Source organism: Macaca nemestrina, chromosome 13, assembly GCF_043159975.1.
Source record: "Macaca nemestrina isolate mMacNem1 chromosome 13, mMacNem.hap1, whole genome shotgun sequence".
In the NCBI taxonomy this organism is placed as follows: Eukaryota; Metazoa; Chordata; class Mammalia; order Primates; family Cercopithecidae; genus Macaca; species Macaca nemestrina.
In genome coordinates, this window is record NC_092137.1 from 6,198,026 (window position 1) to 6,213,018 (window position 14,993).

The following is a 14,993-nucleotide window of genomic DNA, read 5'->3' on the forward strand; positions in this document are numbered from 1 at the left end:
AGAAAACCAAATACCACATGTTCTCACTTGTAAGTGGGAGGTAAATGATGAGAATACATGGACACAAAGAGGGGAACAACAGATACTGACGTCTACTTAAAGGTGGAGGGTGGGAAGAGGAAGAAGATCACAAAAAACAACTATTGGGCACTAGGCTTAGTACCTGGGAAACGAAGTAGTCTGAACCACAAACCCCCATGACATGAGTTTACCTATATAACCAACCTGCACAAGTAACTCTAAACCTAAAATAAAAGTTAAAAAAAAAAAATAACTCTTTTGCCCCCATTCAGCAATCTATGTATTTCTGCATAATCTACACAACCTACCCAATCTTCTGCACACAATTCTTTAAAGAATCCAAAATAGGAAATAATTTTACAATGACTATCACTTTGATCAAGGAAGTATTAATCCAGTGACTGCCTAGCATGTGGTTTAATACAGGTTGTTGATTAAGCAACTTTCTAAAGAAGTTAGGAGATCCCAGATTTGTTGCGCTCGAAAAATCTTGAACAATCTTGGAATTTCACTCCTTGATTTCTGTCCTTTTTCATTAATTGTCATATCCTTATGGAGAGAAAAATTGTAACAGTTGTCCATTGCCTATTAGCAGAGGTTGGCGAACTCTTTCTATAAAGAGCCAGAGAGGAAGTGCATTTGTTTTTGCAGGACCCAAGGTCTTTGTTGAAACTTCTCAGCTCCAGTGCTGTGAACTGAAGTCAGCTGTAGGCAATGTGTCCCTCCATGGGTGCAGCTGCTGTCCTATAAAACTCCACTTACGAAAGTGGGTGATGTGCTGGTTTTAGCCTCCAGTGTGCAGTTTGCTAAGGATCATCTAGAAGAAAAAGCCCCAACTTTTTCTTTCAGCCATTTCTTTGCAGTGTGCTTGATCTGTAAACAACCACTTCTGTTCCAAGCATGCAGGTTGTTTCAGGATTCATTCCTTTGTCCAGTGGACACCTGATGTGCCATCTGAGTAGCAACAGTCAACGTCAGGAACGCTGTTGCTTTCAGTTCAAGCTTCTGTCAATTAGACCCAAGCCATCCTCAAAATGAAAATCTGGTGGAATTGTCTTCCACAGCTAGATCCTGGCCTTACTTGTGCAGGTTTCAGTGAATATCTCCCCCAGTAGCGTTTATCTACTAGTTTCCTTTTGAATCTCTTGCAATTTGCCTCTCACATGTATAACAGTTTCCCAAATGAAGTAGAAGGTATTGCACAGTAGAAGCTAGCCCACTGCGCTGTGTGCTGAGAAGCAGCCTTTGGTGCAGGGAAATCCAGCACATTTCTTTATCATTAATTGAGCTTCTCCTTGAAGCTAATTTGAATGAATGTAACCGGCTTCTTTACTGAATGCCAAACTGCAGCTGTGTGTGGCAGATCTGGGTGGCACATCCATGCTCTGAAACCAAAAAATGCTGAAGAGAGATTACTTCTTTCTGGTCACGGATGGAACATTCCAGCCATTGTCAGAAAGCTTCCAACACTTTATTTCTGCTAGTCACGATGAAGTGTGAGGAGGGGGCAGATGCTGGCTGGAGAAGAGGACCTTGCCCACCGTGGTCCTGCATCAGTACCGCAGAGCATAGCCTCACATGGGCATGACATTTGCCCTTGCATTTACCTTTCTGTATAACTTGAAGGTGTCTGGAAAACCACAAGAACTTAGACCCCTTGTTTCATGAGTTGCAAAGCCTGCCCTATATCCTCTGAGGCTTGTCCCTTGGTAAAATCAACAGATGTTTTGTATAGACTGCACGGTAAAAGGAAACAGTGCTGTGTGAAAGGGGCTTGCAGCTCCGTTCTTCCATTCCAGCTTCACTAGGGGAGTAAGTGATGGTCCGTGAAGGGCAAGGGACTATAAATTCAGTGCTGAATTTATAATTCCTTAAATGTGCCCAGAGCAGGATTTTATAATAGCTCACTCTAATCACAGAATGAAACTTTCTCAGCACAAAGTACTGCACTTGCATTGCAATTATTTTAACCCACACGTGAGACATTTTATGGATGTGTTATTGACAAATATATGTGAGCTTAAAAAACAGATTAGTTTCTTTTTCCAAATCCTATATAGAAAAAAAATCATCATAAACCAATTTTACTAGAAAATATATATTTGCTACAACCCTAATTTTATTTTTGAATTTGACATATATGCTTTCTTCCTTTGATAAGTGTCCACGTATTCAACTATGTCCAGTCCGTGTGATTGTTCAAGTCACTGGATTCTCTAATATTTATTAGTAAAACTCTAAGGTATGTCTTCACATCCCAGCTGCAGCCACAAAACAAGATTCTAAATGTCAAGTCTTATGGGCAGAATTTTGCTTTATACTATATAAAGTGAGTTTATTCATAATAAATTGTGATCTTAATTTATTTGCCATTTTTTTCCCCACAAGGACAATGGTATAATACATGGGCTTTCCACATGCCTTATTTTTGTTTGTCCTGGGTATTTTTAATGTAACAGTGCACGAATTCTAATTTCTCTTAGCCTAGGTCTGAAAATGCCCTTACTTGTGGTTTAAAATCCTGTCCTTGTCTTAGGCAAAATTTGGTTTCCTTTTCTTACTTTGCAATTCAAATAGATTCCACAAGCTCACTCACACCTGTTTTGTCTTTCATTCCTCACAAGGATGATCTCAGAACAAAATATTAAACCCACTCTGTAGGTTTCTTTCTTTGTCTCCTCCCTTATTCATTAATATTTCATCTCCAAGGCCTGACCGCCAGGAACCTTGGTCAAGGAGCAGTGTAATTTTGATTAAATACATCTTCAGTGTTTGACTCACTGCAAAGCCCAGCCTCCCTGTCGAGAAGCAGTCAAGGTACTATGATGTAGCTCCTATGTTGAAAAACGATCTCAGACCAACTCTGAGACAAGGAATGCCTCGGGGCGTGAGACTCATTTGTCGTTGACTAATGGATTTGTGAGTTTTTGTTCTCTTTCATTTTTTTTTAAATAACTGTTTTTAAAAATGTGTATATGGTGGAATGGGAATGGCTGCTAAATCAATGAGAAGAGAGTCCTTAATTCCTACCCTGACCTCTTCCCCACCCCCTTATTTCCATCTGCTCTTTTCAATCTGGCTGTTTGGATGTGAGGTATTCTAAGATCACACCGTCTTCCTACATAATAGGACAGCATTTCACACCAAGCTGCTGCCTGGCAGGTGGCAATGAGGTCATGTTTGAAGAGTGGGCAAGGTGAGCCACTTGCAAATAACGTGAGGAAGGGCTCAGTGTGACTGGTGCTCTAAAGAGATGCAGGGGCTTGAGACATGGATCTTTGAAGCAAACCCCATGGAGGCTGCAGAGAGATTTTAACATTATTAAGGCACAAGTTGCACAATACCACTGGGGCCACTGCCATCTGATTTGTGCCTCATATTCTGGGAGCAATTCTTTCGTTTGCTTTTGTACGACTCTGAAAAAGTGGCATCAGTCGCGAATGCGTGTCTGTATAAATTATGCATCTGTAAGTTCATGCTCACATGGCATTCAGGAAGCTCCATGATGTATGGCTGAGGCCTTTGTGGGGGAGGGGGAGATGGAAGGAGGGGCGGGGAGGGAGAGGGGCTGCCAGGAGGTTGGAAATCCAGAGGTTTCTGTGAATAGTGACACCTGAAATGAGAACACATGAAGGTGGAGGGGTTCTTGGGGAAAGTGAGAAGCCTGAGCTAAGCGCAGTCATTTTCTTCTTTCTCCTTCCATTCCTCTATGTTTCTTCTCCCTTGCCTGCCCCCTGCCACTGTTCCTGGTAACTTTTCCCTATGGCTTCTTAAGGAGACAGGAGCAAGCATGTATTTGCCAGGGTGCTTGCCAATTTTATTAAGCAAGCTTTCCATTCAAGTTTGGGGCGAGGTGGTACTGAAAGGTGTCAGACAGTAAAACAGATGCTCTGGTGGACAGTCATTAATTCCTCAATTCTCATTCATTTCATGTTAATATTCTAGGGAGACAGAGTGGGGGCTTAAAATCTAGTGGGGGAGAGAGACATGAATAAATGTATATAACAAGAGGCATCTAAAAAAGTGACGGTGGGGAGAAAACTGAAGATAGCAAAAAGCAGTTGACCACAACTCCGTCATCCAGATATCTATCACCAACTCGAAAATGTGTGTAGTCAACAAATGCTGTGAAGCTACATTCACAATCTGTATGGACTAGCCGCCTGATTGGAATACAAGCTCTTCAAGATGAGTGACCCTTCCAGTAGAGGAGGGTCTGCACTTTGTGCCAGTTAAAAGATCACTCCACAAGGCAAATCCGTGTGCTCTGACCCAAAGGAAGTACACAGAAAAAGAACAGCTGCCCACTGTGGACTTCTGGACATCCCATCTTCTAAGACTCTAAAGGACTTGCATCTACTTTTGTTACTCTACAAGCCATCTTGGTGAATATCAGATACACAATATTAGCTTTGCTCTTACGTCACAGTGGAAGAAAAGGTAAAATCAAGACTCATGCACTTAACATGAATCTCTAGGGAAAAAAAAACAGGATGGCTAATTAAGCAGATGACGTGAAAAGGAGAAAAGAAAGAAAAGATTACTATATAGGCAAAACAGCCTTACTAAGAACAAAAACTAAGCGAACATAGTTGTTTATGTCGATCAGGGAGTACGCTCGTAAATGAAAGAAACGTGAGTGTGGCCTCTGCCTGTGTAGAGAGAAATAAGTGTGTGAACAGACAGCCCCTTGGTTCTGCAAGACAGTCATGCTCAGCTAAGGTGGGGAAATACAAGTTAAAGCAAGAATTATTTGTGTCTGCCTGCAAGGCCATCTCTCAATCTTTTGATTGCTAAATGTATGTCCACCAGCTGATGAAGCTCTCCACTCATGTGCCACAGTGGCTACCATTTGTTTTGCCCCGTTCAAAATTTTTATCAGTGACTTGGTTGACAATGCCATGTTTTAGCTTATTTCTAGAGAAAAAAAATACATTTCCTGGTTTCTTTAAGACTTCTCATTGTCACATAATAAAATTCACGTGCTCTTCCCCCACTTAAAGTTTTAATTTTTTTTTTTTCCCCCTGATGGCTGGGAGTTTGGTGTCAGTTCTGTTCCTTAATGGTGGTGATCTGCCTGACTGGCCACCTGGAAGCCCCAATGCCTCTTGCTCCTTGTGAATAAACTCTGTTCAATTATCTTCAGAGTTATTGAACTCTGAAGTTCTGGCATGCCTAAATCCTCTCTACAACGGTAGAAAGTCAACCCTTCGTATTTTTCAGCCTATAATACAGTGTAGTTTCATCCCAACAAAACAAATGCTTTTGTGGGAAGTCCATTCGGCTTCCATAAAGACCCACAGGTCCCTGGTGAGATGGAGAGGACCAGCACAGAATTGAACTGGTTCCAAAAAGAGCTGCCTCTGGGCTCACAGACCCTGTAGCCTTCCTGCCCTGCCTGGTAAACTTGCCTTGACATTCATTTCCTCCTTCTTGGTCCCCCCTACTGTGGAGTGTGACCACCTGTCTGAGTTCCTTCTCTTTGTTCACCATATGGCTTGGCCTTCCCTGCCCCCATACTTAGCTCTGTCTCCTGACTCCTACTTTCATTTTTCAGCAACTTATCTTGATGGTTCCACAAACGGCTTTCTGATTCATCATTGAGAGCACCTCCTCCCAGAACTAACCTTTACCAGTGGGCTCTAGCTTCTGTGGAGGCAGAAAAGAGAGAATCTTTCGTCCTCTCGTTGTTCCAAACGACTGAGTGGTTTTGCTACCATTTTAGAAAGCAAGCATTTAGCACATGCCAGTGTTTAATCCATTGACTAATTTGCAACACACTGCTTCATTACTTCCGTGTTCGCACGCAGGCACACACACACACATGCACAAATGTCCCTATTTTTACAGACAAATTCATCTGTCCAGATTATAAGGGGAAACATAGCATATTAAGTATGCACTTTTAAAAGATGTTAGTATATGTTTTTTAACTTTATTTTTTTTCCACTTTATTGAGGAATAATTGACAAATAAAAATTGTGTATTTCTAAGGTATATAAAGTGATGTTTTCATGTATGTATACACCGTGAAATGACTTCTACAATAAAGCTAATTAACATATTCATATACTTACTATCTACTCTCTTAGTCAATTTCAGATACACAATACATTATTATTAACTGTAGTCATCATGCTGTACATTAGCTATTCAGAACTTATTCATCTTATAACTGAAACTTTATACCGTTTGACCAACACCTCCCCATTCTCTCCATTCTGGAACCCTGGTAACCTCCTTTTTACTCTCTGTTTCTATGAGTTTGACTTTTTAAGATTCCACATGTAAGTGATATCATGCAGTATTTGTCTTTCTGTGCCTAGCTTATTTCACTTAGCATAACGTCCTCCAGGTTCATCCATGTTGCTGCATATGGCAGAATTTTCTTCTTTTTTAAGGCTAAAAAAGATTCCTATTGTATGTGTGTGTATATATATATGGACACCACAATTTCTTTACCCATTCATCTGTCTATGGACATGTCTTAGGTTGTTTTCATATCTTGACTACAGTGAATAATGCTGCAATAAACATGGGAATGCAGATATATCTTCAACATAGATAGTAATTTTATTTCCTTTAAATTTGTACCCAGAAGTGGGATTACTAGTAATATAGTAATTCTATTTCCGTAGTTCCATCTATCCAGATTAAAAGAGGAAACATAGTGTATTAGTTAAGTGCACACTTCCTAGAGCCAGCATATTAGTATTTGTTTCCTTTAATTTTCACTTTTTTTCACTTTATTGAAGAATAATTGGTGATTCTATTTCTAATTTTGGGGGAACCTCCATGCTGTTTTTCATAATGGCGGCACCAATAAATATTCTCACCAAGAGTGCACAACCGTTTCCCCTTTTCCACATCCTTGCCAACATTTGTTATCTTTTGACTTTTTGGATAATAGTCATCCTCAAAATGTGAGGTGACGCCTTATAGTAGCTTTGGATTGCATTTCCCTGATGGTGAGTGATATTAAACACTTCTTCATCTAGTGTTCCAAGTGTATGTCTTGGAAAAATGTCTATTCAGATTATTTATTTATTTACTCATTTATTTGTATTTTGAAAATAACCCTGTTTTTTAGTTGGGTTATTTTATTTATTTACGTTTTTGCTGTTGAGTTTCATGAGTTTCTTATAAGTTTGAATATTAACCTCTATCTAATAGGATAAATGGCTTATGAATATTTAGTCCCATTCTGTGAGCTGCCTTTTCATTTTATTGATTGCATCCTTTTCTGTACAGAAATTTTTTAGTCTGATGTAGTCTCAATTGTTTGTTTTCTTGCCTATGCTTTTGGTGTTATATCTAAAAAAAAAAACCATTGCCAAGACCAATGTCATAGAGTTTTTCCCCTGTTTTTTCTTTCTAGAAATGTTATCGTTTCATGTCATGGGTTTAGGTTTTTAATCCATTTTGAGTTGATTTTTGTATATGGTGTCAGAAAAGAATTCAATGTCTTTTTTTTTTTTTTTTTTTTTTTTTTGCATTTTGCCTGTGGATATTCATTTTTCTTGACACCATTTGTTGAAGAGACAATCCTTCCCCGTTGTGTAATCTTGGCACCTTAGTCAAGGATTAATTGATCATATATGTCTGAATTTAAGTCTGGGCTTTCTGTAATGTCAGTATTTGAATTTTCCATCTTGATCTCTTGCTAGTTATCTTTCTTTAAGCACGTTATTTAACATTTCTCTGCCTTAGTTTTATCATCTTCAAAATGGAGATAATAATAGTATCTCTCTAATGCCGTTGTTATGGAGTTTAAATTGGTTGACTCCATGTCAAGCACTTAGGATAGTAACGACCACATATTAAGCACTTAGTATATATTCTTAGCTCTATTATTTCATCCTCAACATAGCAGTTAAAGAGAATAAACCTAGAAATTAATAGGGATGTACATATTTTGTCTAATATAAATTGAGCATCTACTATGTCTCAGTCACTGTTCAGCACTTTACATAAATAAAGTTATCTAAGTTTAAATTACATCTCTCTGATTTATGAGCTGTGTGATTTATGAGCTGAGGCAAAGTATTTACTATATGGCTATTATCTTATTGTCACTATTGCCGTTAACATTGCCATTACTGTTATTAGTATTAAATCTATTTTTTAAGGGTAAAAAGAGAATTTGCTAGTTCACAACCAGACACCAGCTGACGTAATGATACATATGTGGTTACTGTTCTAATGCTATATCAGCTTGAAAGAACATCTGTGTTTTTGCGGCTGGCAAGTTTGGTTAGTCTATGGGTGAAACATAGCAAAAATAAGAGAACCTTTCTTTTAAAACAACACCATTATTTCAATACGTGAGATGGCTTTAATATTTCCAAATCTTGGATAACTTAAATTTTAAAATTAGATAGCCGAAAAAATTAAGTTTAAGTACTAGTAGTTCATGTTAGTAATAGGAAGGGGAAAAAGGTAAAATAAGCAAAAAATCATGTCTTGTAAACCTTGCTCATCCTAGATGATTCAAAATTGCTTTTCCAATCACAAGTAAGTAACAAGTACATGAGGTAGAGCATATGTTAATTAGCTTGATTTAGCCATTCTACAATGTATGCATACATTAAAACATGTTATATGCCATAAATATATACAATTTTTGTTTATCAAAAACTGCAGTGAAAATCTTGCTTTCCCATTTAAGCAGCTGTAACATAGTTTAGTGTTTCCTAAGCTTTATCCCCTTACCAGCTCTCCAGAACCTCAAACTATAAAAGACTACATTTTAAGAGTAGCCCCTGGTTCTTTTGTTGTTGTTGTTGTTACTTATTTATTTATTTATTTATTCCACGAACAATGTAAGGGTCTCCAATTAGTTGCAGGTGCAAATATTATGCATGCAATTAATTGTCTTCAAATGGTTGATTATGGGCAGAATTGGCTAATTTGGGGTGCAATTAACTACTTGCCACTTATTCTGAGAATGCCCGTAGACAATTGTGTCTGCAATTAATTTACAAGAGCCATTACAGTGAAAACCTTGTACTATAAATCCAAGATTAGAGTGGGAGAATTTTTTAGAAGCAGGATTTCACTCTGGGTTAATTGCATTGACTCTTCCCTTTGGCTTTTCAATGCAGGTTGACTGTAAATGGAGTTTCTACAAGTTGCTTCCGTGATTTGTGCAGACTGTTCACAGATGAGAATGCTGAAGGGAATGGGGAGGCTGGTGCACACCCAACCTAAGCTTCAGGGCCCTTGCACTGCCCAGCCTAGAGGACCTGGTTCTTGCTTATTTGTTTTCTCTACTTGTTTATTTTTCTCTGTACACTTTCTGACTCAGTAATGTGAGAGCATTTGCAGAAACGTAAATCCTCAAATCTTTCTCAACAAGTTGAATGTCTTTATTACACAACCCACTTTAAAGTTGTCTTGTTTATGCATTTACTGGAAGTGATCAATAGTTAAACATATCCTATAAGCAATTATAAGTATAGTTTTACAATTTATTAAATTATTTCTTTAGGCCAACCACAGAGCTGAATACCATGATTAAGTTATCTTGTTTAAGCCTTAAAATAATCCTATGTATTATGGACTCTTATCATCCCTATGTGCTTATAAACTCAAAAACTGTGGTAACTTGCCAGTACACGTTGGAGCTGAGATCAAACCATGTCTGTGTAATTCTAAACCCTGGATCTCTGCAGCTATGCTATATAGGGAATTTCAGATCTGGAAGGACACTAGATCCCATTCTCTCCAACTTCTTCATTGGACAGATGGGAGAAGGGTGGCACACACAGCTACCAGAGGACAAGCCAATCTCAAAAACCAGATTTCTTGCTGCCCAGTCCAATGTTCTGACTATAGTGCACTGCCAAAGGAAAATTCTGTGAAGTTAGTTCTGTTCACGATCTGTCTATTCTCAATAAAGATTGAGAATCTGTCTATTCTCAATGGTTTTCCTGTGGAGTCTGAAATGTTTCAGCATCTGTGTGTAGGTCATTGATTGAGAATGACATTCCATAGAAAACACCCCTGAGGACCATACATGAATTTCCAGCAGGGAAGGGTTAAAGTTTCAGTGATTTTGCAGCCTGGATCAAATGTTCTTGAGAGGCCATTCTTCACTTCTTGTTTCTTTAGCACTAGGGTAGGGTGAGTAATCAAAGGTGACAAGCTTTCTTGTCTGGTCCCACTACTGGTGCAGGACAACCCAGGAAGCACATTGATGCACAGTGGCAGCTGCTGCTGGCTTCCCGTGAAGGCACTGAGCTACTTGGAGCTTCTTTGTATTACTGGAAGGAAGGAGGGAAGGAATAATGTGCCACTATCAGAGAATTAAGACAATGTTTTTTTTTAATTTTCAAACCAGAGATTAAATTACCTGGAGTCTTGTGTAATTGAGATTTAGTTTCAGCTCCTTGAATGACTTTCTGCTGGTTCTCACATACGGAAGAGGTAGAGCAACCTCCTTTATGGTTGCTAGCCTACTTGGACTTCTTGGTTTGTTGCTGTTGTCTGAGTCTTCAAGAGGCTAGAGACATTGAAGTAGCAAGCAAGGAGCATGCAATAAATGACGTGCTGTGTTATAAAGGCTTCTGGCTTGTGGAGGAGGTGGGCAGTATAGAAATGACCTATGCCCATCCTTTCCAGTTTCTCTTGAATTCTAAATGACTTTTTGGAATAGAAGTTAGGAAAGGGAAGAAGAGAAAGAAATTGATTTATCAAAACTTACGCATCTGCTACATGCCAGGACCTTCAAACAGGTTTGTTATTTTTAAACCTTGCATGAGAGATGCTAACCACTATTTAAATAAGGGGCGAATGGATCTAAGGAGAGATTAACCAGCTTGCCCAAATTTTACATAACATTATGCAAAAAGAGATGGAAAGGTGCCACAAAGCTAAAGAGAATAATGGCCAAGGCATTCCTTGTGTGATCTGTCACTTTCCTTGAGAGTTCCTACAAGATGGTCTTGAGTAAGGCTGAGATCTCACAACTTTTAGTGTGGTCTAATCCTCGTTTTTAACAAATGTGGTTTCATTTTACTCCAGAATAGGTGTATCATGGGGAAACATCTTACATTTATGTCAGATATTGCTTGATCACTTAGTGAACATTCAGGGATGATAATCAGGGATCAGGGAGACTCATCAGCAGACACCTACGGCTTTTTGGATCTCCTTTGGATAGAGCCACTGTGATCTGGCAAGACCAGCAAACACAAACTTGCTCAAAATCCCAGTAGCTGCCTTGCAGCTGATTTCCCATGCACCATTTCAGAATTTGGCTTCTTTATGTCTTAGGACTTGGCCACATTGTTGAATTTCTGATACCTGATTCATTCTTCTATTAGCAATTAGGGTGTTTGGTACTATGTTTTCCACTCTCTCCCAAGTCTCAATCACAGCAGATAGCTAACAATAACCTCTTGTTTTGAGCCCAGATCACTCCTTCCAAATTAACTCCTTCTGCACCATGTGTTGCTGCCCTATGATGAAACAAATGCCATGTCTGTCTTGATCAAAGCGTGAATTCCACAGTATGCATTCACAGTGTAATTAACATTGGTCACTCTTTATTGTAGAAGTTATGAAAGATGCCAGAAGGCTACAAAATTGGTTTGTAAGTAGAACCAAGATAAAAAGTTGATCCCTGTGAAAAAGATTTGTCAACGAAATTTCTTTTAAAAGCAAACCCTTCATTAGAAATCAAGTCAGATCAAATTGTGAAGGAGTAGATAGATGTCTCCTGGTATTCCTATCGTCATATCATACATGACACATATAGATAAGAGTGATTGTTTTCAGCGCCATTAAAATTAAAAGAAAGCTAACCAAATGATTAAAATTAAATGTAATTAGTTTACCTAAATTGTGGGTTTTTAGAGCAATTAATAAAACTGAAAATGGAGAGCTACTTGTTAAGCAAATAAAAAATCAAAGAACACATTTCCTTTATTGAATGTCACTCCTATGTAAACTAGCCTACACAAATCTTTTTCATGCTTGAAATATAGCAGGTGTGTAATTGGAATATTCAACAACAGCCATAACTTAGGCACTTCATGAACTGCCTTGATTCCTAACCACAACATAAAATCTCCACCCTAAATGCCTTCTAAATTCCAGTTCTGATTCCTGAAAAACCAGAAGACAAAGCAGCCAAATGTAATGATGCTGGGATCAGAATAGACCTGAATTTGAGTTTAACCTGACTATTCACTGAGGCCCTTAGTATGAACATTTATTTCACTGCTGTAGCCTCACTTTCTGGTATCAACCTCAGCCCGGTAGGGTAGGAGGAATCCCATAATCTTGATCACACAGCTTAAACCCAATTAATGCTGCTCACTATTTTAGTCTTCTTTTATTCACTGCTATTGTTGAAATATAACTTCTGAATTCTTTGTAAAGTTTGGTTTTGTATACTTTTGATATCAGTTCTAGTCACATTAGCCTTGTAAAAAGTGGTGTGTCCATTCTGTTGTGCCGGGAATGCGTGTGTATCTATGCTTGCAGCTCTGGGAAACAGGAGGGCAAGAAGCTTCTCTTATTTGAGCCTTGGTTCTATCTGTGAAATGAAGAGTCCCCTCAGCCTTTCTTAATAAGAATAAGAAGTTCTGCTGAGAAGACGTCCTTAAAGCACAGGCCCACTATGCCCAAGAGGCACAACCCTGGAAGCTCTTAAAGCACTTTTTGGAAATATTTTTACCTCTAAAAATTCATGCAGTTTGGAACTCCAGGAAAAGTTTTCAGAGAAACATCATTGTATAACCATAAGCCCAGGGGATGATAACAATTCTGAAGTAGCATCCACAACTCCATCCACATGTGCATTACATTCTTATCTATTGAGAGCTTTTTACTATGTGTTACCTATGTTAACCTCACAACATCCTTGCAAAGAAAATAAGGCACACATAATTACGTCCCTTGAGCCAAGAGGACACTGAGGCATAAAAACACAAAGCCTGTTACACAGAGTGGAGAACGAAGTGTGAAAACTGCCCTCCGGTGATTTCTGTAGCAATTACTACAGAGATCACTTTAGCATCTCTTTAGCAATAAGTGCATAGGGCACTCATGATTATTCTCTTTTTAAAAAGAGGTAGCAAAAATTCCAAAAAGGCAAGGGGACTGATTTGCATGCCTTGTTTCCTGAACTTCCACTGTATCTCCAGGATTTTATTGATCCATTGATGCAGCTATCAAATGGGTGGCCCTTTGAAAATCAGAGGTCTCTTGGAAGAAAAAAGTAGTTATTGGATCTCCCTGTTCAATGGGGGTATACGAAATTATGACTCTCCAGAAAGGAGCCAAGATTTTCCCTGGAATCTTCCCAAAGGACACATATAAACATGCAGTCACATAATGCTTGCTTACTTCCAAATTAGACACGATACCAGGCAGCGAGATATCATAGAAGTAGCATGCGCTGATGGGTCGCCGTGGCTCACGCCTGTAATCCCAGCATTTTGGGAGGCCGAGGCGGGCAGATTACGAGGTCAGGAGATCAAGACCATCCTGGCTAACATGCAGAAACCCTGCCTTTACTAAAAATACGAAAACAAAATTAGCCGGGCATGGTGGTGGGCGCCTGTAGTCCCAGCTACTGGGGAGGCTGAGGCAGGAGAATGGCATGGACTTGGGAGGCGGGGCTTGCAGTGAGCCGAGATGGCGCCACCGCACTCCAGCCTGGGTGACAGAGCGAGAGTCTGTCTCAAAAGAAAAAAAAAAAAAGGTAGCATGGGCTTTGGAAGGCAGAGTGGTTTAAGTCAAGGCTGCTCAGCTGAATAGTCTTGTGCCTCAGATATCTTCACTGTTCAGTGAGTCTACCTGCATATTGAGGAAGGTGACTTTTTCCCAGGGTCTTCACAAGGATTGAATGAGATAAAACAGATCAGCTACCCAGTTCCAGACTTGACTTTATGAGTCCACCATATATGTTACTCTTACTTGGGGTGTAGAGGAGAAACTGCTCAAATCTCTTAACACAGAATTATTTTTCATAATGCCTAAATAAAGCTTTATAAAAAAAGTAACAAGCCTTAATATGAAACCCCCAAATAAACATACAAACCTTAATACATACCTAAAGAAAAAGATATCAAATAACATTGTGAGCAACATATAGATGAATTAAGAGACCAAAAATGAGGACCATATGGATGAGAATTTGCTTAAAATACACATGGGCTTAGGGGAAAAAAAGAGAGAAAATTGCTGGCAAAAATGTGCCTTGGAATCATGCCAGATTTGAAAACATTTAAATAAATAATCTGAGTTTAGAAAAAGTAAAGAAAGATTTGTCTCATTCTCCTGGATAAGTGAGAGGAGAGAGACGTGGCCTCCAGCTTTGTGAGCCTCACCGTGAACACACAGGCATGTTGGCAAGACCTCGCCCGGGACATTCCCATCTGGAGTTGGCTGGTTTCGCTTTAGAAATAAGACCCCTAGCTTAGGATATTCTTGTGCTATACTGCACAATGCTCCACAAAAGATTTGTAAATTGGATGCATCTTTTGCTTTATTCCAGCTTGAACTTTACCAGTAGTCAAGCAAGTGAGAAGCAAACATATCATAGTTGTGGGAAATCCCCTGCATTGTTTGATTCTGCAAAGCAGGATGTGAGAGATGCACCTAGATTGTGGATTCATGATCACATCTTCTTTGTTTTCATGTTCATATTCTCTCGTTGTGCCTGAATATAGGAACATGCACTCATTTTATTTGTTTTAACCAGCACCATGATGTTGTTCAAATAAATATAATTCTCCAAAAACATTTTAGTCCTGGGCTCATGGGTTTATTTCAAATGAAATGTATACATCAGTACATGTTTGTATATTCAATAGGCAGAGAAATTCAGATTAGAATAAATGTTCAATCATTCCTTTATATTATATCATCAATGATAAATATGATTTTTGGTTTAAAAGAAGTAAATCATCTTCTCACTCTCCAGAGAATTCTGCTGTTACATTTTGTATCCTCTGTAC